Source organism: Lactuca saligna, chromosome 9 (genome assembly GCF_052625555.1).
Source record: "Lactuca saligna cultivar CGN05327 chromosome 9, ASM5262555v1, whole genome shotgun sequence".
Taxonomy (NCBI): domain Eukaryota; kingdom Viridiplantae; phylum Streptophyta; class Magnoliopsida; order Asterales; family Asteraceae; genus Lactuca; species Lactuca saligna.
This window is the reverse complement of record NC_136425.1, coordinates 5887229-5912469: the sequence shown is the minus strand read 5'-3', so window position 1 is coordinate 5912469 and position 25241 is coordinate 5887229. Positions and strand designations below refer to the sequence as shown.

Here is a 25241-nt window from a genome sequence, read left to right as displayed (position 1 = left end):
CAGATTTTCCATACCGCGAGAAGTTAAAATGTATTATAATAACACTTTGTATATTTTATAATACTTACATATATTGTTTATAGGTTCATAATAACGATAATGAACTTAAATATAAGTTTTACTTAAAGTAGGGTAAGCATAACTCACTTACAATGGGGTTTAGCGAAGAACCCGGCTCAGTACGGGCGGAACTTCTAATCTGAAAGCTCTTCTTATCGGAGCCTTCTGGTGATCAGGGACTCGCTACTAACTCCTAAAAAGGTCATGAGAAAAGCCTTGAGGCTTTGGGAGTGTATGGTAGAAGAGAATTGGAAAGGTGTGAAGAAATGGGATGATTTGTGCCTCTATATATAGGATGGAAATGGCTCAACACGTCATGTTGAGGTGCCAAGTGTCAACATCTGGTGGCAATGCGTGGGGAAGAAGCAACAATCAGGATTGTGCCACGTGTCACTCTCAGATTACTCCAAAAACTAATTATATTATAAAATCTATAACTTTCGCATACGTACTCCATTTTTGACGTTCTTTATATCCACGCGTATGTATCGACAGGATCTACAAATTTCGTTTAGACTTCGTCTGCCAGTTTTGACTTTTTTTTTAAGTTATATTTTAACAGGCTTAAACAAGTAATGTCTGTTAAAAACTCATAACTTTGTCATCCGATATCCGTTTTCGTCTGTCTTTATATCATTAAGCTCAAATTTAATGACATCTTCAATTCTCATTTAGTTTTTGTCGGCTAAAAATCGATCGATCTATAATTCGATTTCCGGACTGTGCACTGCTGTGCTAAATCTTAGAAAAATCATAACCTCCTCATACGAAGTCAGATTTGGATGTTCTCTATATGCACGATTTCGGTGTAACTTTTACTACGACTTTCGTTTAGGTCGCTAAGGCTAAAAATTTGTTTCACAAAAATTTACTTTTTACGTTATGCGGTGTCGTGCGGGTTTAACCGTAAAACTTCAAAGGGTCATAACTTCTTTGTTATAAGTCGGATTTTAGAGTTCTTTATATGTATGGAACCCTTGTGACATATACTATAACTTGGTTAAGATTATTTTATCTAGATAATCTTCTATAAAAAGTAGTTTTTGACGTTTATTGTCTTTAAATTGACTAGCATGAATCTGGACATTACATTTATGAATAGGAGTTGTGTGCTTGAATGGGAACACTTATTCGGAAATCAAGAATGAAGCAAAATCAGTAATCGGAATTGACAAATCAGACATGTGCAATCGGAAAATGTTGCAATATGGGTCTTGATCAGAAGATGACCGGAACAAGTAAACTCACTGATTTAATTTCATAATTGAAGTCTGCAATCGGAAGTGTTATTAGAAATTTTAAAAACCGAAATCGGAATTGGTAATAGAAATTGGAATCTGAAATCAGAACACCATTTTGGTCTTAGTCTTCGCCATTGGAACATCATCTGAAATCGGAACTTGCAGGGGTGATCGGAATTTCACAGGCTTCGGGGATTAATTTTGTTTACGAACGTAATTTTTGGAATCAACTGATTTTGACTTTTCATGGTCAACGTAGCGTCGTTGTTCCGATCAAATAAAGAAGGTGGTTAAATTTCAAGTTCAGTCCCCAGAGTTTATACATTTTGGCAAATTTAACCCCAGATCCTAATTTCTTTCAACTTCTTGGGTTTTACCACTTTTACCCTTTCTACCTGAAATATTTTTATTTCTTATCTTTTTCTTGGTCTAATTCTTTCCAAATCCTTCTAATATTTTTTTCTTATTCTTTTAATTTTTTCTAAACCTCAAAATCTCGAAAATTTATAAAGAATTTATTTCATCATTTGTTCAAATCTGATGGGTTTCGAAGATCCATATTAGCTAACTTACTCTTTGAGATAGAGTAGGTTTCTAGAGATCCATATTAGCAATCTTGCTCTTTGTGATAGAGTAGGTTGCTAGAGATCAATAATTGCAAACTTACTCTTTGTGATATAGTAGATTGTTGGTGATTCTTCTTAACTTTTCGGATTCTCTCCATGGTATTTGTTGAAGATTCAAGGGGGAATGTTGATTATTCAAAGGGGAGTTCACATTTGGAATATGATATTTGATTCTCTCTCTTTGAAGACCCCTTGTTTTGATGAGTCTCACAATTTAGGGGGAGTAATGCCAAGAAGATTCAAATCGTGATCTTCATCGGTTTCAACATCTAGGGGAGATTGTTGAGTATTTGAGATATTGAAACTGATTTGGCATTTTTGTTAACTATTGAAGACTTTTTCAGGTTTTGTATTTTTGGTAAATGTTTTATTTTCCATATATATAATCATTAGCTTAGATTGATAGGTAAGCTTTTCCTCAAAAAGTTCTTTGTACGTCCTATTTCCAAATCAATGATATACAAAAACTTTAACAGATTACTTGCAACTTTATGGTAATTGATTCATGATTGTTCTTTAGATTCCACACTCATCATCTCGTTTTTCATCCCAACATGATGAATTTGGAGCCAGAATGATCACAATTGACAAGAAACCAGTAAAACTTCAAATATGGGACACAGTTTGTAAATGTATCTTTCTTTTTATACCCTCATACAGTCAATGAATTCACTCATTTTCTTATTTCTATTTCTATTTTGTACTTAATCAGGCTGGTCAAGAATCATTCAGATCTATAACAAGGTCTTACTATAGAGGCGCTGGTTTATGACAGACAAAAGGTTTTGAGGTGTCTACTGAGGTGGAATTTCTAAATAAGAAAAGTCTTATTCTTGGCATAGAAAATAAAGCACTAAAACAACGGTTGGAGTGTTCTATCTTAATTGTTCTCTTTCAAATATCATTTCTATGCTTTTGTCATGTAACGTACTTTTCACCATCTATCAACTTTCTTAATATGAACGATCACTTCTTGGACAATATTCCAATGTTAACCATGACTAATCCAAACACAGTTAATTAGAAAACAAAAGTCATTCTAACCCATGTGGAGCATGGGATCTACACTAGTTCATCATTAATCATTCGATTTGCCTAGATTTATAATTTTTAATCTAGATTACTTTTTGATTATGTGTATTTCTGCTTTAATCATGGGCTAATAAGCCTTTACTCACGTTTAGATGACATGAACCCTAATATTATGTGTTAGTTTCTACTTTGATAGATTAATGATGTTGGTTTTAGCTTGTGTTTGATAGATCATTATCCTAGCCTGATAAAGTTTCAATCTTTGTTGCTTCGCCTTTGAGTTATGTGTAGTTAGAACATCAATTTAATTACATGAACTTGTTTCCTAGTTTTTTGTGATCATTCAATTTCTAGAGCTAGTGATTGAACAAATCATAGTATAGGTGGTAAAGTTAGTTGCTTAAACTATGCTAGAGAACATTATTACATCATAAGATGTGCTTGATTATTTGTCTTGATCATAGATATATAATTCTTAGATCTATTCATTCATAGTCCAAATATATCTTTAAATCAGTTTGATGTTCTTAATTTGCATGATCATTGTAGTTAAAGTTCATAAATTGATATATGCTAGCTAATCAGACAAAGATAACTAGTAATCTTTAATTTGGTAACCAACATAATTAATCCATCGTCTTGAAGTTAAACATAGGAAAAAAAGGGACTCGAAGCTAAACGGAAGTATCTTTTAAATCTTGATTAAATCTCGTTTTCTAATTGTTTTCTTTAGTTTGAAGTGTTTTTAGTGATTGTTTTAATTAAGTTTCTCTGAACTTGAAAAATCAGATAAAAACCCTTATTTAAAGTTTCATTCTTTAGTTTAATTTTTAGCATTATTTTAATTAGAATATCGTTTCAATATGATCGATTCCTTACTTATTTTAGTTCACTACTACATGATTAAATACACTGTCTATTATATTTTAGGTGAGTCAAATAATGAGGATATAAATTTAAAGATTCTTTTCAAACACGTCTACATACAACCACATCCAACTACAGGGTATATTGTTGCCATTTTACCAAATTAATGTTTCATTGTTCCATTTTAAGAAAGATTCACATGTGCCAAAATTGGTAACTCATAAAGTTAAGGTTCGTTTAACTAATTCACCAAAACTTCATACGAATATGTGTGATATACTATACATCAATAAAAATCAAGATAACAACCAAACCAAATGAGATCCAATGGCTCAATACGACTAAGATCCAAAAAAAGGGATAGGGACATATTGTTGCTTTGTGTTCTTTCTTTTTCTTTCCCAAGGTGCTTAATTTACTAATATCTTCAACAAAGCAATAAAGTTATTAATACATGATTTCAAACTTTATAAAACATTTTATTCAAATAATATGAATAAAGTTTGTTTCGTTCTCAGTTTTAATTTGCTCTTAGATTTTAAATCAAATTAACCCGGAGGAACCCATATTTTATATATATATATATATATATATATATATATATATATATATATATATATATATATATATATATATATATATATATATATATATATATATATAAAAGATCGGGTGAGAACTTTTTCTAAAATGAGGATTTGTAAGGACATCTTAAAACATTGAAAAAAAATATAAAAATCATAAAATCGAGCATAATACTACATCGGAGAGAATAAATTTTGAAAAAAAAAAATTGGATTATTAAAATTAAAGCATAGATCATTTTTAGATCAATGATTCAATTTTTATGATTCGTGATTCAATTTTAATAATGCAAAAAAAAAATCTAATTTTTTTCTCCCAAATATAGTACTATGCTCGATTTTATGATTTTGTATTTTTTTAGATTTTTTTTTCAATTTTTTTATAGTGTCCTTACGAGTACTCGCCGAAAAAAGAGTCATCATCAGAACCCAACTATATATATATATATATATATATATATATATATATATATATATATATATATGTATGTATGTATGTATGTATGTATGTATGTGTGTATGTGTGTATGCTTAGGTTATTCTATTTAAACTAATTATTGTGTTATTATATGCATAAATATGGGCCAATCATTTTACTTATTTTAAGAAAGTGATTAATACATATTATTGAATTAAAGATAATTAAAAAATACCATCTAATTTCATTCTAAGGGTATTTTAGACAATTGAGATAAATTTAAAAAAAAAAAAGGAAACTTCCATATTTTTTGGGATAATGAACTCTCTTGATATTAAAATTCTAATTTTTTAATTACTTTAATTTTAATTATAACGTAATTTTTATAATTAAACCCGAGTTTATTCAGTTAGAATGTCATTCTATTAAAATCATATTCTTTAGAAATTTCAGGATATATATATATATATATATATATATATATATATATATATATATATATATATATATTAGAATGATATTCTATTAGAATGTCAACACCGACTAATAACAAATATTTGTATACAACTTCAAATTTTTCATTACATTCTTAAAAATGTAAAAACTTGATATAATAGTCTATGACAATGAAATACTCACTAATAACAAACAAAACCATGTATATTATTCAACCTGAATATTCTAGGAGAATATATTATTACATATACTCTTATTATTCTATTGTAGATTATTCTATCAGAAGAATAACTATTTCCTTTGTGAAGACTAGTGACAATTGTTCAGCCATCATAAAATCTTCAAGCCCTTTATCATCAATGAAATTAGACATTTTACAAAATTAACTGCCATGAATCAAAAGCATGTAATAATAATATGTGGACTTGTGAATTGCACCAAAACCAATAACCAAGAATTGTAGAACATGCATAAATCAGTAAGAAAATATCCACACTTCCTTCCAACAGAATTAGAATTCATGATTCCATTCCAACAGAATTGGAATTCGTTATTCAATTCCAATAGAATTGGAATCTCACCAATATCATCCATTGAATCATCTACATAAACAAATTAATTTTTATCATATAAGAAGAAGAAAATTTGATATCGAAATAGTGACAAACTACCTTCACTTTCAAAATAGTCAAAATAGTGGTCAGATTTATAAAGTCTTTTAAAGATATAAAATGATGCCAAGAAGTAAAATGCATTTATAGTGTTACCTGCAAAGTGGAACTTTACGGGTTGAAGCAGGTAGTTTGCAGATGGAAGAATGGAGTTTGAAGAGTTGCCACAGCCTTTTACACCTAACACACCCTACATTCATTCTTTTCTTACAATGTGCCACGTGTTGAATCGAGAGTTACAGGCCTTGACATGTTGAGAATTTGCTACATGGATACATGTTCTTGGTGGGTTCTTCGTTGCATGGTCCTACACTTATGCAACCTTATGTGCAAATATATTCTGAACAATACATGGCTTCACTCAACTGAAGATACAAGTTTTGTTCTTTCCTACGCTTCTTCTTTTCTTCCTCAGTTGCACATTAATTTAATCGGAATCAATAATCAGATAGAAAGCAATTTATTAAACTGATTAATGTTTGATTTGTTGAACATAGACATATAAACTTTTTTTTATTTGTTATTAAGACCACTTAAAGAAGAAATTAGTTTTAACAGAATACTCACCAATTCAGATTCATCGATGACCTGGAGGATTTCGAGCTAGAGGAAAGGATCATTGGTTGAAGAAACTTCCAGCGTTCAGTTTTCTCAACAGATTTGAAGATGTTAGACACAAGTTTTACACATTTGAGGTGAAGATCAGGTTCGTTAGATAGTCTCGCAAGTTGAAGAACATCAACTACGTTCTCAATTGTTAACCGTTCGATCAAGGCTTTGCTACAACGCGATTTGAATTGTGGGACCAGATAGACATGAAAAAGCATCAATAGATGAATCCCAAATTTCTCCATGTCGTCTTTTATACACATGAAAACGATGGCGTTTTAAAGATAAAGCATTTCCATCTCTAGGGTTTGCCAGGATTGCTCAGCTGTAATACTCCTCAGCCCTCGAGAAATCACCTCGCACCTGTTTGAATGAATCAATCAGATCAAAATTGGCCAATAGATCGGAAGCCAAATGAAACTTGATCCAGTAAAAGAAGAAATTGAAATCCGTGAATGATGAATATTGTAAATTACCTCAGGTATTTCGCATAATTGCTGAGAATCAATGAATTACCTCAGGTAAATTACCATTACAGCCACCGCCTCCACATATCTTTCCACCACCATCGCTTCCACCGGTGTGCAGGAAATCCTATGGCCATCCCGCACCTCTGCGTTGGTGGGATTGAAGTTAACGAGGAAAAAGGGATGGTGGAATGGTTGGTTATGGAAGAGAATTTAGAGAAAGGAGAAAGAATTCTGAGTGGCGAGATGAATTGATTTCGTTCTTCAATTTTACCGGTGGAGAAGTGAAACACGATTGCTCGAATCACAACATCAATCCTTATAAATCTGGTGGTGTTGACCAAAATTATAGGGACTATTTGTGGAAGCTATTTATCAAATTACTAAAATATCCTTGTTTATTTATTTAATTATTTAAATTTTTATTTAATTTTGATTGGTCCACATTTATGCATACAATAACACAATAATTAGTTTAAACACCTGAACTTATCTCTCTCTCTCTCTCTCTTTCTCTCTCTCTCTCTCTCTCTCTCTCTCTCTCTCTATATATATATATATATATATATATATATATATATATATATATATATATATATATATATATTCAAATGAGAACAAATATATAATTCAGAACGCAAAAAAAAAATTAAAATTAAAATTGAACCATTAATTTAAAAAAGCCTCATTTTTAAATTAGATAAAGATATTTTCATAATCATTTTTTTTTATGTTTTCGTTGACAGCTAATCTAATTAAAGTTTTTAGATTCATCCACATCATTGATTTTTCATCGAAAGTCTTCAATTATTCATCTAAAATAACCGATTTATTATTAAAAAAATGATTTTTTATCTGAACCATTTATTCATAATAAAAAACCATCGATTCCTAAAACCTAGAACCATCAAAAAGTCCATATTCAAATATCTAAAAAAGTGGTTACAAATTACCCAAATTTATCAATCTTAACATCTTCTAACTTTCTTTATTTATCAAATTTCATCAATCAAACCTTAGTCAACATCACACAACATCAATGATAGAAATACGTCAACAGAACCATACAATCATTAGATTGTTCACAACCTTAGTCTTCATTTAAATCAATTGTGCAAAATCTAGTTTTTCATAATATTTGATATTTTCAATTATTTTTCCTCTAGTTATAGGTTAATTGTTTGTATTTTGAGTGGAGATTTTATCATAGTTATAGATGTTAACTTGTGTGCACACCAAATTTTTGATTAAATGCTCCATGGATATCTGTTTGTATTTTTTGCATGTTATTCACATATGAATAACATGTAACCTTGCATCGTTATATGTTATTCACATAGGATTAGAAGTTGCAAGATGACGATGATTTGACTTTTATTTTGTATTTATGGGGAATATTTAACCATGTTTATTTAAGTCAACTCATATGGACTCCAACCATTATATGAAATATTTCATCTAATGTTGTTGTATATTTATAATTTATTCACATGTGAATAACATATAACCTTACATCTTTTATTTGTACATTTATTAACATATATTGTGTAAATATATATTTTCATTTGAATAGTACATTATATATTTTGTTTATTTGGTATATTCACAAGTCAAGGTTTATTCATATGTGGATGTTAAATAATATATTTTGTTTATATGTTTACATTTAAATATAATTTTCATATGTTATATAATATATTAACATGTGAAACTTACATAATGTATTCATATGTGAATATAGGTTTATATGTGAATAACATATATTATTCGAGAATGACATATCTCCATTCTCTATTATAAATGAATCGAAATCAGATAACTTACAATGAAAATCGATTGAATGACTTATTTTGATGTGTGCTCCGGTTAAAGTATTGAGAAACTAGATGTGTTGGACATTTAGAACGCTCCGTGATGTAGGGAACTTAATCATTGTTATTTTTTGGAAACGACAAACGAATTAAGTGGAAGCCTACTCGTAATATTTTAACGAGCATTCCGGGATCAAGCTCCTTTACATGGCAAACTCAGCTCCCGTAGAGATTTTTAAGGAAAAATTCCCCTCATGTAGCATCACAAAAGATAGTTTAAGGGAATCGAACTCCCAACCTCACACCTCACATGAATATAAAACTCGATGCATCCAACGCGACATCGCTTGCGTAACCATTGTTAACCATTGTTATGATACCTAATAATATCTCCGGCTTTTTAAACTATTAACTTGAATTAGTTTGAGACCAATTATTTTCCACAAAACTTTATGAAACTCTGAACTATTGGTTTTAAAGATTTAAAACATGCTTTTAAATACTACTTTAAAATCAGATGGTGAAGGGTCTTATAATAAAAGATATTAGAAAGGGTATAACAATAATTTTATATGGTTTGGGGCCAACTACGCAATTAGTTGAAAGCAAGGTCCGTTTCTATCAAGAAGAATAGTTATAGACTAAAAAATGTGATGTCTTATAAAATGCAATGACCATTTATGTACTTTTTTTTCTTATTAGTATTTTTTAGTATCTTATACTCCACAAGCCCTAAAAATGGGCCCATCTAATCCTTATGTTTCTGATCGAATAAGAGTCTAGATTCATTCAATTGGAAAACAAACACCCACTAAATACTAAATAATGGAAAAATACAAATAAAAAGATTCACGTCCAAATTCTAATCGAGTTATTTGAGTTAAAAATAAAGAAAAAAAAACTTTCAAAAAAGTTGCATTTACGCTTAATGTTACATGACAAAACACAAAGACATTGTATTGTCTGAATTTGGTCGATTTATATACTTTTTTCACGATGATGAAACAAGACGAGAAAAGGATTTAATTCCATTTCGTCTTTTAAAAAATGTAAATGCTGTCTCAACTTCTTCATCAAAAATAATCTTTGAATTATTTTTCCATTTAAATAGATTCAAGTTCGATTTATCTTTCGTAACAAGCATATCCTCGAGGCAATCTAAATATGCGTTTAATTTGGAAGGGCTTTTAAAATGGCAACCACCGTAGGTTCTTTGTTATTTCTTAGTGGTCTTCAGAATTGTAAAACAATACAAATCATTCGTTTCGTTTGATATTTTGATAACAAGATATGCATGATTCGGATTTAAGCTTTTTGTTTTTTTGTGTTATTATTGTCAAGTCAGTGTCACATTACATTTGTCATACCTTTTTGATTTTTTGTCATTTAGGTTATTCGGAATGGACAGGTCTCCACGCGTGAACTGCTTACATGGAGGGTCTCTCCACGCGTGAACACCGCTCCCATCTTTGGTGGGTTGGTTGTGGACAAGGATGGAAAAAGATGAAGAAGTTGATTGGTTGGTCAATTTTCGACCGTTGAAAGCATTTAATGAAAAAAAATTATGTTTTTTATTTTTAATTTACTTTTTCTATATATACATCAACTAGGTGTGAGATCCGTATGTTATACTGGTTTGTAAAACAAAAGTTAAATATAAAAGTGTAAACAAAAGTTAAATATAAAAGTGTAAACAAAATTTTATTTAAATTTAAAATTTTAGACTTAAAATTTAAAATTTAAAATTTATATTTAAAAGGAAACATATTAAATATTATATGAGTATCAATATTGTAATTTATTGGTTATTTTTAATTAAAGTAATTATTAATTGAGGTGTAAATATGATGTGTTAATTAAGAAAAGATAAAAAAAAAATGGCAAATAGAAAAAATATTTAATCAAAAATACCATAAAACGACATGTGTCCAAGCTAATGAGAGATTGACATGTGGCAAAATTATTTTCATTTATTAGGAATGATTTTATACATATTTTTCAAAACAAAACACACAAACTCTTTCAAACCAAACACACACATTCAACAAAAAAGTGGATGACGATTCTGATGACAAGTTGGTATTGCACACACTATTGTTTGTGGCACAAGACATGGTTCGTGAGAGATGTGAAAATTCATACAGTGAGAAGAAGCATAGAAAATGGATCAACCGGGATCGAGAGGCGGCAAATGAACTTTTGGTATGTGATTATTTTGCCCCTAATAGTTTATATAATCTATCGAAATTTGAAGAACGTTTCCGTATTAGTAGAAATTCATTCTTACGTATAACTAGAGTTTTGGAATGTAATTATGAGTTTCTCCAATTATGATGGGATGCTAAAGGTAAACGTGGTTTACTACAATACAAAAATGTACGACCGCTTTTAGACACTTGGGATATGGAACAACCGTAGACGCATCAGATGAGTATTTGAAAATGTTTGAGAGTACGGGTCGAGAATGTACACATCTTTTCTGTGAGTGTTATAGAGCTTTACCATGACATATACTTGCGACATCCGACTAAAAGTGATGTCGAACAGTTATATGCCGTTCATCAAGCTAAACATGGTTTTTTAGGGATGCTTGGTAGTATTTATTGTACACATTGGGAGTGTGTAAATGGTCCCAATGAGTAGTGTGGTCAATTCACACGAGGTGATCATGGGGTCCCAACTGTTCTATTAGAGGCGGTTGTTTCACATGACCTATGGTTTTGGCATGCATTCTTTGGTATAGCAGGGTCCAACAATGACCTGAATGTGCTTCAAGTGTCTCCGTTATTTAACAATATTTTGCATGGTAAAGCACTAGACATGTCATTCGTTGTGAATGTAAATGAATATAAGTATGGGAATTACCTAGGTGATGGGATATATCCAAAGTATGCTACAATTGTCAAGTCATATTCATTTCCAGCCGATGAAAAACGAAAATTATGTAAGTTAGGACAGGAATCTGCACGGAAGGATATGGAACGAGCGTTTGGAGTCCTAAAACAAAAATGACACATAATCAAACATCTGACACGAACATGAGATAGGGAAAAGCTAATGGCAATATTGACTGCTTGTGTTATTTTACATAACATGATAATAGAAGAAGAGTGCATGGTTATTTGTTCATATACCGGGAATGATATATTAAATCTACCTACAGAAATACAAGTTGGCAGTCCGACATACTTCTCTAGGGTTTTGGAAAAACAAAACCGTGAAACACATCACAATCTACGTCACGGTTTGACCGAGCACATATGAGAAAGACAATTCCAAGGGGGATTAACGATGAAAACGAAAAGGATGAGGACGGTGACGACGAAGCGGATGAGGACGGTGACGACGACGAGTAGTATTTCTCTATGGTTTTTTATGTTTTTTTAATTAAGTAGTGTAATGTTTTATATGTTATGTTTTATGTTTATTTTAGTAATTTAGGTTTTAAATTTCTATGGTTTTATTTTTTTTGTGTTTTCAAAAAATTTATTTATGTTATAAATTATGTTTTTTATTTAATATAATGTTACAAAAATAAAAAAATAAAAAATATATATTTATGTTATAAATTATGTTTTTTATTTGTTATAATGTTACAAAAAATTAAAAAAAATAAATAAATGAATATTGTTAGTGGTAACCATTTTCAATGTCTAGTGGGTTGATGGTGAAGCTAATGTGGTTTAAAGGTGACAACACTTTTTCGGTGTATTAAACGTGACCATTCCCCACATTCTTAATGGAAATAAGTTGTGTAGGCAGGTTTTTTATTTTTTTATATTAATTCAGAGGGAAAATGTCACTTTAACACAATGAGCTTATGTGTTTTGTTCGATTTGATCAATTATGTTTTTTTAGTCCAATAGGTCATTTAATTTTTACTGTACATGTTAATCAAACCATTATCGTTAGTTTTTTTTGGAAAGGGAACTTCCCTAACGAGGGTTTCTGGGCCAGCTTTCGCGCACCAACTAATCCCCCGTTGCAAACATAAAGCTTTGTTTCATGCCCTGGAGTCACTGCAGGCGAACCTCTATGGCCACAAGGGTTGAGTGGTGTCAGGATCTGAACATGTGTCAATAGGTTATCCACCATATCTTCCACATGCCTTACCAAGTCACCACAACCCAAGTGGTTACCATTATCGTTAGTTTTTAACCATTCATCCGTTAACTAGTTATCCAAATTACATGAATGACCCCTATGATTTAAATTTATTTCATAGTTTGTCCCTCACCATGTTTAAATTAGACTACCAAAATTGTCATATTTTTGAAACTTTGGGAACCAAAGTGTAAATGTGCTTATTATAATGCCGTTGGAATTTATGAGGGTTGTGCTTATAATGTTTACCAAATTGTTATTTAATTGTTTGGTTGTTTTGTAAACATCATGAGGAGCATCAAATGAGATTTCTCCGTTGTCGACATAATTAATCCGACCATCAAAAGTGATGTTTCTCGTTGGTCCATTGTTGAAGATGAAGGGATCATTAGGTGTCCAGGTTCTTCTTAATGTGTCACAATCTATGTTAGATTGTTTGTCCTCCAATGTTAACTCTATGGATTAGGTTGAAAGCATAATCTAATGCTAACTTCTCTAGATCACTAATTCTTTTGGCAGGTGAAATACGTGGAAAAGTGGAGGAGGACCGGAATAGATTTGATGGTGTCGTGAAAGCTTCAATGCCGTTTACAAACATAGAAGGTGAGCCACTGGAAGGTTTAAACTCGATTGTGAACTTATGATTAGATGCAATCGGGAATATAAATTCTCTAACCGCAGTCGTGTTTCCAATGCTAAAACCATAAAACAGAGAAAACCTGAAGACAAAAACGTCGAGTTTCGAATTTGAAAATTCGAATCCATTAGTAGAAAATTGGGAAAAGTGAAGGTGTACCATTATGAAAGGGTTGATTTCATTTGCTTCGAGTTCATACCATGATTTCTTAGTGAAAACTCTTGTTGTTTGATAGATAGTCGATGGGTCGGTTGTCAGATTGTTGTTTTCTGTGGTCACATGGCCACCGAAGATGGAGAAAGTTGGGGGTTAACGTCACCGACAAATTTTGTTGGTGAAATCGATCTATTTGGTTTTAGTGAATAGCCAAAAACTAAGGAGAAAATGCCAGAGATGGAGTCTTCTTCGTGCATGTGTCTCGATTTGTGACCGATTGGTGGGTTAGGATAAAGAAAAATCATTGACAATGCAACAACACTTTACTCTTTTTGTGACTGGTTCTAGAAAAGAAGAACAAATTTATGTTGTTTTTTTGTCACTTTGGTCCCAGAGTTTCAAAAATGTAGCATTTTTAGTCGTGTAATTTAAAACATAGCTGGTAAGGGACCAACTATCAAAGAAATTTATGTCATAGGCATTGGCGGATGTAGTATATATCCCGGGTAGCTCTGGATACCCATCAAAAAAGTTTCAGTAGTGTAATTTTTTCGGATTTTTTTTTTTCGTATTGTGTATTATGCGATGTTTTTGTCGGATACTTATTTACTTTGATCTTGGGTTCACCACTGATCATAGGGGTCATTCATGTAATTTAGAGTAACGGGTTAACATATGAATGATTAAAAACTAATGATAATGATTTAATTGATATGTACAAAAAAAATTAAATGTCCTATTCTGTAGAAAAAAAAAACATAATTGATCAAATCGAACAAAACACCTAAGTTCATTATGTTATAGTGACCTAATTTAAACAAATAATTTATTATCTATATTATTTTGAACATTAAGTTAAAACTAAGAAAGATAATAATAAAAATAAAGATTATTAATTAATTGTACGCTATTGTTTGGACTCTTTGACAACATTTTGAAACTCTAAATATTAGAAGTGTTTTTTTTCAGAAAATTTAAAGAGTTTGGTTTAAAACGTTTGAAAATTTTTCACCATCATTTTCATCACCTTGTCAATTGTGTTTCAAGTTATTGAACGAAGCATTACACTGTGCGACTTTGTTGGTATTCCTTTATTTAGTATAGATATGATCTTTCTTTCGGTGCTCGTCTTAATGCATTTCGTTAAGGAAACATGTGGTAACTTTCTTCCGAAAAGCTGTCTCATCGTTGCCCACTAAAGGATCGTACAATACATCAACACATACACGGGTCAAAGCCGCCTCTTATATCGGGTTCCAAGTTACAAGAGGATTTCCCTATGTTAGTGGAATCGGATTAGGAGTTTGAAGAATACATTTGCAAATATAGAATTGAAGGAGCTAAGATGAGTGTTGAAGGCTTATAGAATGGTATGAATTTGTTTGAGTTGTTGGTATTTATTTAGAAATAAGTTGGTAAAATTTTGAATTTTGTGATTAGAAAGCGGTAAAAAAAAAGTAATAAATATGAAATAATGAAGAGAAGAGAGAAACGACAAATTCTACTAAACTGGATCCCGAACTCGGCTACTAAGCTGATGGGGAGATGAACACCGAGCCACATCAAGACATGCCGAGTAGCATGTGGTGCTACTCCAGCAGATTCAAATAAAATAAATACAATTCTAAGTCTATTAAATATTAAATATTAAATATTAAATATTAAGTGAAACAGATAAAGATAACGAATAGTTCAAACATAAAGAATAGGATGAAAACTGTGACAACTTTTTTTGTGCTTGCCGGTTTAGTAAGATTAGGAAATCATGTGGTATGGTTTTTATGCAATTGCTTGTGGGCTTAGTAGGATATCATAACTAATAATAAGTGGGCAACCTCATCTTAACTTCTGTTATCTTCCATCAATCACTTTTTATTTTTAATGATAAAAACGTAGTAATGATTTCATATTTGAAAAATAAAACAAACATTGTTTAAAATGTAATAAATTAACTATACAGAACCTTTATAAATTATAATGAGTTATATTAAGATTTACGGTAAATTCTTAAAAAAGTTGTTCATCGAATGTTTGATTTTGACGGTATATTTTCTTTTTCAAATTGGATACTGTGTTTTCTAATTTTTTACAATTTATAAAAACTTAACCGTTTAACTTTGTTGTCTAATGACGAGACATAAAGACATGACATAATGATATGATATGTTGACGTGTCAAAAAAAAAATTACACAAAAAACACTAAATTTTCAATTATTGTTTCAATTAAGTTTTCATTTTTTTTTTCAAATTTTGCAATAAATTTTTTCTTTCCAAATTAATCGTCATTTTTTCTAATTTTGTTTAGTTTCGATGACATGATACTCCAATTTTTTTTTCAAAATCGGACATTATTATTTTTGTTCTAATTGAATTTGTATGTGTGTGTGCGTGTGTGTATATATATATATTACATTTAAAAATGTATAAATACATTTTTTTATTTAAAATCATAATTTTTTCTATAAATACATAATTTTTTTATATTCAAACCGTAATGTTAATATATAAATATGTATTAATTATATTAAACGTACTTTTCAAGTATTATTTGGCTATGTAGCGCTGATATGGTATGTTGACGGAGTAACACAAAACCATATTTGAGATAATCCAAGAAAACTTAATTTGGATTTCATGTAAAATCCAAAATTAAAAAACATTTGTTTGATGTTCTTGAGAAAAAAAATTTATATAATAATGTTAAGTGAAGAAGTATGTATGTAAGAGCAAATATATATATATATATATATATATATATATATATATATATGTAAAACGAATGGTCCCTTCATAATTAAAGTGATCCCTGGACCCTTATGTTCTCGATATCATATTTGCTTATGTGACTCTACATTTTATACCTCCAAACTCATTTTAAAGATGCATATTTAATAAAAATAAATAAATACAGTTATAATATAACTAATACATAATTATACATAACATTATGGTTTGAATGTAAAAACCTTATATTTATACAAAAAAATATGGTTTTTAAATAAAACAAAATACATTTATATAGTGTTAAACATTATATATATATATATATATATATATATATATATATATATATATGATTTAAAATAGAAAATTATCAAAATTGAACAAAATTGAAAAAATAATTTCGATTTTGAACAAAATTTTTTTTTGTCAAATTTGAAAAAAATAAAAGTTAGTTTCAAAATTGAAAAAAAATGAAAAACGTAGCGTCTTTTATACATTTTTTTTTCAAATTTGACACGTTAATATTTCATGTCATCAAAAATGACATGTCATTATGCCACATTCGTAGGCAATTGTGATGATCGGTCAAATGGTAAAAAAAAAATTAAAATTGGAAAACGTAGTGTTCAATTTGAGACAAAAAATAATGCAGTGTCAAAATCAAAATTTTATGTAAACTTAGTGTTGTTTGTTTTTTGAAGCTAAACATATAGTCTGTGAAACACATCTACAACCCTCTCAGCAGAAGAGATGGATCAAACGTCTGCAAACTGCAACAAGAAGTTGGTTTTTTTTTTAACGTCTGTAGACGGATGAATTAAACTGAAATTAACCTTATAATAGTTGAAAATAGTTCTAAATTAAATTTTTATTTAGTTTTCGTCATATACAAATCGAATATAATGATTATTATGATGATATGATTTTTTAAAAAGGTTTATATAAAATAATTAAGCTAAATAAATGTTAAACAAAAATAAATAAAATTATTAATTAATGAACAACATGTTCATTTTGTTAAAATTTTCAAGATGATGATTATTTATTCACTTATCATTAATATGTAACACCCATAAAAATCAAGCAAATTTAAAACCTTTCAAACATCCAAAAACCATTAGTTATTACAAAATGTTTTCAAAATAGTTTAATATCAGAGTATCCCAGAACCCATAAGTCCAAAACACGAGGATGTGTACGGTCACACATTCGCCTTGCCAAGACATCTGGAGCACCTGAAACAATAAACTGAAACCGTAAGCAAAAAGCTTAGTGAGTTCCCCACAATAATACACATATAATCATAAACAGCATACTACGAGTCCAGTCAACCATCGGGTTGGAATACCCCAGGCCCACAACCAACAGGTTGGAATGCCCACACACTATGAGTCCAATCATCCTCGAGATGGAATACTCACGCCCCACAACCAACAGGTTGGAATGCCAACACACTATGGGTCCAATCAACCATCAGGTTGGAATACCCCAGACCCACAACCAACAGGTTGGAATGCCAACACACTATGAGTCCAATCATCCTTGGGATGGAATACTCATGACCCACAACCAACAGGTTGGAATGCCCAGGTCTATTAGCTTTCGCACAAAGCAGATAAACCTCAACCGCCAAACAAATATGTGCACATACAACAGATAATCACATAACAGTCAATAGACAACAAACTGATCTACCGGATCATACTACATAACATATAATATTATCCTACCCTCTAGGATATTGAACTAACAGATCATACCACATAACATATAATATTATCCTACCTTATAGGATACCGATCTAACAGATCATACTAGCATATCATAACCAGATAACAATCCAAAGGGCCGACCTTGGTACCTTAGACCCTTGAGTATAGTGAGGATAACTCGCCTGACACTGCTGAAGCCCCGCATATAAAACTCCAGCTGCTGGTTGACAGTTTCCCGAACTGTCAACATCAAACAATACCCAATTAATAATTGGTTCCAAAACCAAGGTCTAACTCACACTTCAAAAGCCTAAAAGCCAAGTAATGGGCCAAAGCCCAACATATGGCCTAATTTTCCAAATTGGGCCCAAACCTCTATATGGTCTTTTCTTAAGGCCCATCCAATTATTATGGTCCAAACTCTTGGTATTCCCATAGCTCACTATCACATAATCATACATGCCTAAACTATGGTCCATTTATGGCCCAATTTTCCAAATTGAGCCTAACCCCTCATATGGGCCTTAACCTAACCCATCAACCTATTCTAGTCCATATGATAACTCTCGGATGGTCCATTAATAATCCAATTACTAAAGCCCAATAGAAAGGCCCAATACCAAGCCCGAGTGAAATTAGGGTTTCACATAAAGTGACAATCAGGGTTAAGTGTTTCTCACATAACCCATTAAGGACTTAATCCATTAAGTCCCTCACATTACTAAATAAGTCATAAGGTGTGATTGGGCTTAATACACAATTCCATTCCAATGGCCCAAATGTGGGTCCCGATAAGTCTAAGCCCACAATCCTAAAATTAGGGTTTTCACATGAAATGATGATTAGGGTTAAGTGTTTCTTACTTAACCCATTAAGGACTTAATCCATTAAGTCCATTATTACCTTAAGTTAGTTTGCCAATGATTATTATTTAATATTTCAAGTTTATTAAATAATTCTCGTGTGTATGTCCCGATCAATTTCCACAAGTTAGGTTTTATGCCCTTAGGGTTTTCCAAACCCTAATTAGGGTTTTCCAACCCAATACTAGTTCATTAGTCCATTGGTTGGGCTTTTAGGTCACATTGGGCCTTATTATCCCATTAGCATTCCATTGGGCCTAGTAGGGTTTCTTTGGGCCTATTAGGGTTTCTTTGGGCCCATTAGGGTTTCTTTTGGCCCATTAGGGTTTCATTGGTCACACATTATCCAAACGTCCCCCAAAAGAGGTCCAAACGCAATCAAAGCACACCGCCACCTGACACGACGACCGGTGGTGGTTAGGGTTTTTCTTTTCATTATTCCAATTCTAGTTACACTTTACAATGCTAAATTTCAAATAACACACACAATCACTAAAACACACACACCCATGGTCGTGTATGGTGGTAGCCACCACCTCACGGTGGTGGCGGTGGCTATCCTCGAATTTCCAACTATACATAATACACACACATACTTCAGATTTCACAATACTCTCTAGCCACCCACCTGGGGGCTCAAGGCGGAGACAACGACGTCTCTGGGATGGCAGTGGTGGCGACCACCATGGTTGGCGGCCATGGTGGTTCTTCCTCGATCTCCAACCAGCATCACACGCACCCAACTTCTCGGTTCCTTCAGCACACATCTACAAACACCATACGAGATGGAGTTCTGAGAACACAACCATCTCAGCCGCTTTGGGAGGCAGGTGGCAAGGAAAACGAGCAACAACATCGGCTATCAGCGACACAAGTGGTCAACAAATAAATAGAAGAATATGGTGGCAGTTGGTTGGAACGTAACATCACGATACGGGCAATAGCATCCATGCGAGTTGGTTTCCCGAAGGTTTCTAGTCACTCACGACCAACCATGGACCGAACCGGATAAGTCGTGTCCGTGTCCGGGTCCAGGTCCGGGTTTTCCGGTTTTTGGACCCGTTTGGACCGATACAACTTTAATTGCATAAAGTATAATAAGTAATCTACATTGATGTATAATATTATAACTTGCAAAATTAATATGTATCCGTTTCATGCCTAACTAATCTACATTGATGTATAATATTATAACTTGCAATTTGAAGAAATTATTTTTCCAAATAAAAGCAACTAACATATAAATCAAGTTCACCAAAAAAAGTTAAACAATTTTAAGATAAACATACAAAAGTATTACCGTAACAACAAAAATCATAGTTTAAACTTTAAAATCAATCAAACTAACAAATTTCATAAACTCATAATCTAATCTTCCATTGGCCTCTTCCCCATATCATTGTCATCCATATGTAACATATTTAAAGCTTGTGCAATCTCTACATAAACACAAATGAAAATGTTGTTAGTATTTAATAAAAAGTAATAATTGTATAAATAAAGAATAAATATTGTAATTTTTTTACCCAAAGTTATATCATCATCGTTCAAGATGTCATCAACGTTGTCAACTATTGAATTTGTAAACTTTATCACCTAATTTTGGGTGCATAACAAAGCTTCAACTATCAATATCGATAAACTAGTTTGATACTCACTTACAACTCTACGACATGTGCTAAACGCGGACTCAGAATTATAGTATAAAATAATACTAAAAAGATGAAGTATTTCAGCTTTAATAGCTCTACTTTGAAGGATTGTAACTCAATGAATATAATACCAAAATAAACAAAATTATAGTCTAAATTCATCTACAAATTGTAAACTAAATTTTGGAAAAAAACCGTAGGTCAATCCTATTGGATTAGTGTCTAAGTCCATAACTATTTTGGTATGTACTTGACCCGATGGTGCATGGTCCTTTTGGGTTGCCTTCACCAAAGCAACTTGATTGGAGAAATGAATAAAGAGAGAGAGGATAATATGATTTATTAATATGTTATAAGAATAATATATTAAAGGAGAAATCATATTTGTTTAATTAATATTGGTCAATAATTAATTAATAATTAGTTTTGTGATCAAATGTAATTAATTAAACTAGAGGGGCTGATTTGTAATTATGTGATTGTTACAAAATAAGGTAAGGATTATCTTATTTATATGGTGGACGAATTTAAGGTTGGAAAGCCTTAGAATTCGAGTATGATAAGGATTCAAGGATTATCTTATTGGTTGCTTAATGGATAATCAACTAGATAAGGATAATGACTGAAACCCTATCTCTACACCTATATAAACACCCCTAGGGTCATGAATTCGTTTATCCCTTCCCAAGAGGTCCTAGATACGAATTCTAACCTCTTACCTCTTTCTTTATACCTTCTCCATTTGCTTATGGTGTTTGTGAGCCATTAGAGGAGTGACACTTGTGACTCTAAGCATTCCAAAGTCAATCCAAGGTGGAATTGGGATTGTTATTGCTACATAACAATCAAGGTATGATCTTAAACCTAATTACATATTAATATGATTACTTGTATGCTAGAATTAGGGTTTATAGTCTTGGATTCAAAGCATGTACAATAGAGAAACCTAGATCCAAGCATTAAGGTTTGTATGAGCACATAGGATGTCTTATGACCAAAACCCATCAAATCCAACTTAAAACGAATGAGTTATGGGTGTTTAAAAAACGTCACAGATTCCAAAATCTTGCTAAAAAGCTGAATTTTTTCAACTTTGATAGCTCTACTTTGAAGGATTGTAACTCAGTTAATATAATACCAAAATAAACAAAATCATAGTCTAAACTCATCTACAACTGTAAACTAAATGTTGGAAAAAAAATTGGAGGTCAATCCGACTTAAAACGAATGAGTTATGGGTGTTTAAAAAACGTCACAGATTACAAAAGGTTGCTGAAAAACTGAATTTTTTCAGCTTTGATAGCTCTACTTTGAAGGATTGTACCACAGTGAATATAATACCAAAATAAATAAAATTATAGTCTAAATTCATCTACAAACTGTAAACTAAATGTTGGAAAAAACCGTAGGTCAATCCGACTTAAAACGAATGAGTTATGTGTGTTTAAAAAACGTCACAAAAATCTTAATCATGTCCAACCGGTTGTAAACCCGGTAAAAACCAGACCGAACCGGGAAAAAAACTGGACCAGACCGGAGAGAAATCTTAGAACCGAGAACAGGCCCGGGGGTCCAAAAAAACAGTCCGGTCCGGTCCGGTTCACCGGTCCAAATGCTCACCCCTAATGTTCAGTATGAGGAGCCATGGTAACAGCAGCTCGAAAGTGTGATTTGTCTATCGTCATTTTGAGGTGATTTTCCTCACTATACTTGTGAGTTGAAGGCACCAATGCCGACCCACTGGATTATGTTGTAGGATAGTAGTGGTATTTTGTGACACTTCCTGATATGCTTGTATGTGGTTATTGTCTTCGTGACTCTTGCTAGTATGATTGTATGCTTAGCTTTAGGGGGTGAAATAGACTCATACAGGTTGAAAGATACCGATGGAGTCGAAAGGGACTCAGGCGGAAGGGACTCATGAGTGAAATAGACCCGTATACTAAGCTTTGTGGTTACGGTTTAAGTTTATGATTCAGGTACTTCCAGTTCGAAAGGGAAGGATTCGACCTTATTACAGAGCATCCACCCGTGTTCAACATTTTTATGATTTTGGATTGTACTCTGATAACTATTTTCACATTAAAATATTTTTGATGGTTTTATATGAATATTTGATGGTTTTTGACGACTTAAAAATAAAATTTTCACTTATGATTTTTGAGATGTTACGAAACCGATTACTATTAATAGACTTCATATATTACTATATTGGTAAAAAAAATTAGATAAATTGGCTACATCTTAATGCAAATTTTGTTTTCTACTAAAAACAATATTTATTTTATTTTCCAAATTTTTATTTGAATTTTATATTTTTTTTAAGACAGAAACATGTAAAACCACAAAAGCTATAAATTTAATTTTTTTCATTCATTCTGCTTCTGTATAAATGTATTTCTATTTAGAAAACATCCTAAAGAATTACCATATCGTATTTTCGATTAGTCATTGACTCATATGTTAACATTATAAGTTAGATCTTTTAAATATGTGAACTAATAGTCGTACATTTCTTTTTGAATTACTCATCTATTTAAATATTACCTTAAAAAATAAAAGGATTATATTGTTGTCTGGTTAGTGTGCCTCTTTAGGTAGGATCCTGGTTACTGACACCATTACGTTTAGAGGAATTAAAGTCTCATACCCTCTCTTCCACTGTGTCATAAGGAAATGGAAATTGTCAATCATCTTCTGGCTAGGTGTATCTTCTGGCTAGGTGAGATTATATTGTTGCGGTGTAGGAATAAATTTTTAAATGGCGCGGGACCCAACATCAACGATTCCTTAATGCCACAAATTTTCTCAACCACGTTGCCACCTTAGGAAACTGTCCCAGAAAAAAAGAAAAAAAAAAACAAATTCTTAGAGTTGATTTTCTTTTGCGAGTACCCACCCACAAAAAATTATATATATATATATATATATATATATATATATATATATATATATATATATATATATATATATATATATATATATTATATTATATTATATATGTACAATATATATTTTTGTTAAATAAAAGAAATTAGAATTAAAGAATTTTGTCATTCATTCATATTTTGTATATTATTTAATTTATTCTAAAACAAAATGATGACTCGACCATGCCTATAAACCCACCAAGGTTGCTGATAATGTTATCTCCCTCACATTTACTTGATGCAAATACAGATGCAATATGGGATGTGATAGCCGGACAGATTGGAGTGCTCGTTTAGATTCTATTATTTTCCCGTTCGTTTTGTACTTTGCCTTTGCATAGCTTCCGACTACTTTTGGCCCCTTTGATATATATATATATATATATATATATATATATATATATATATATATATATATATATATATATATATATATATATATATATATATATATATATATATATATGCTGCTTCAATAAAAAAAAAAGGATTGATATGTAAGAAAAAAAGGACAAAGCAAAACCAAAATTACAAAATGGTATGCGGATAATATTTTATAATATTAAATTGGAGTATCTACGACAATGATATCCACCACTTATTATTTTTCTCCCATCTCTTAATGGTGTATCTATATTGTGTAATGACATGTTACACTTAATCTAAATATCATTTTTATTTGACCATAATCCTATTTATTTTAAAACTTTATTATATTTTGTAAGATTTATATATTACATAGGTTAATTTAAAAAAAAATTAAATATAAAGATCAAAATATTTAAGAATTTTGAATTTATAAAAGAAAAATAAAAATAATAAACTATTATAATAGAAATGTTTTTTTATCTTTTAACGTTTTAACAATAATAAATAAACAAAAGAAATTAATGAGTTTTAGTTTTGGAAAATTTGAAATTAAAAAGTAATTTTATTAATAAAATTGATATTCATTTATTATAATATTTATTTTAATTATTACATTAAAATATAATGTAAAATTTAATAAAATAGAAAAACTCATAAAATGATACGTGGAAAAAATTTAATTCAAAATAATAATAAAATGACATTTGACAAATTAAATGAGAGTGTGACAAAACAAAAAAAACCTTTATTTATTAAAATAGATGAATATCCTTTAATCCTTTTATAAATTAAACATTTATTTTGTTACTTTTGATTTAATATCGTGTTTTAAAACGAAAAACCAAATAAATGGTCTTTATAAAATATTCAAATGGATGAGAATAAAAACATAATTAATAGTTTTCAGTAAAGATGATATTTATAGAAAAATGTTTTTTTTTAAAAGACATGTAAATCCTATATAGCAAATATAATAAGCTATTGAAATAATTAATTATGGTAGATGCTCTTATAAATGAAAAATATATGTAATTTCTGTTAGCATCTCTTTAATAACATGTGTAAATATGAATTTGAGGTGAAGTATTAATAGAATAGATTTTTGAATTGAGGTAGTTAATTGTTTTAGATATCAAAGAATAGGGGCTATTTCTGCCGTATATGAATGTTAAGGGGGTCATTTTGTCAAGTACAGTTTATACCAAATCGCCGATTTCAGACCCTTTCTATAAATACACACTTCTTGTTCGG

At 30.8% G+C, this 25241-nt stretch overlaps 1 long non-coding RNA gene across 1 annotated transcript; it reads right to left on the bottom strand.

Moving 5' to 3' along the window:
• Positions 1-5470: 5470 nt before the first annotated feature.
• Positions 5471-7302, bottom strand: LOC145017667 (uncharacterized). Its single transcript, XR_013666610.1, has 4 exons — positions 7041-7302; positions 6523-6927; positions 6052-6361; positions 5471-5886 (listed from the first exon to the last, which is right to left on the bottom strand). It is a non-coding gene; the product is annotated as an uncharacterized LOC145017667 (long non-coding RNA).
• Positions 7303-25241: the final 17939 nt, after the last annotated feature.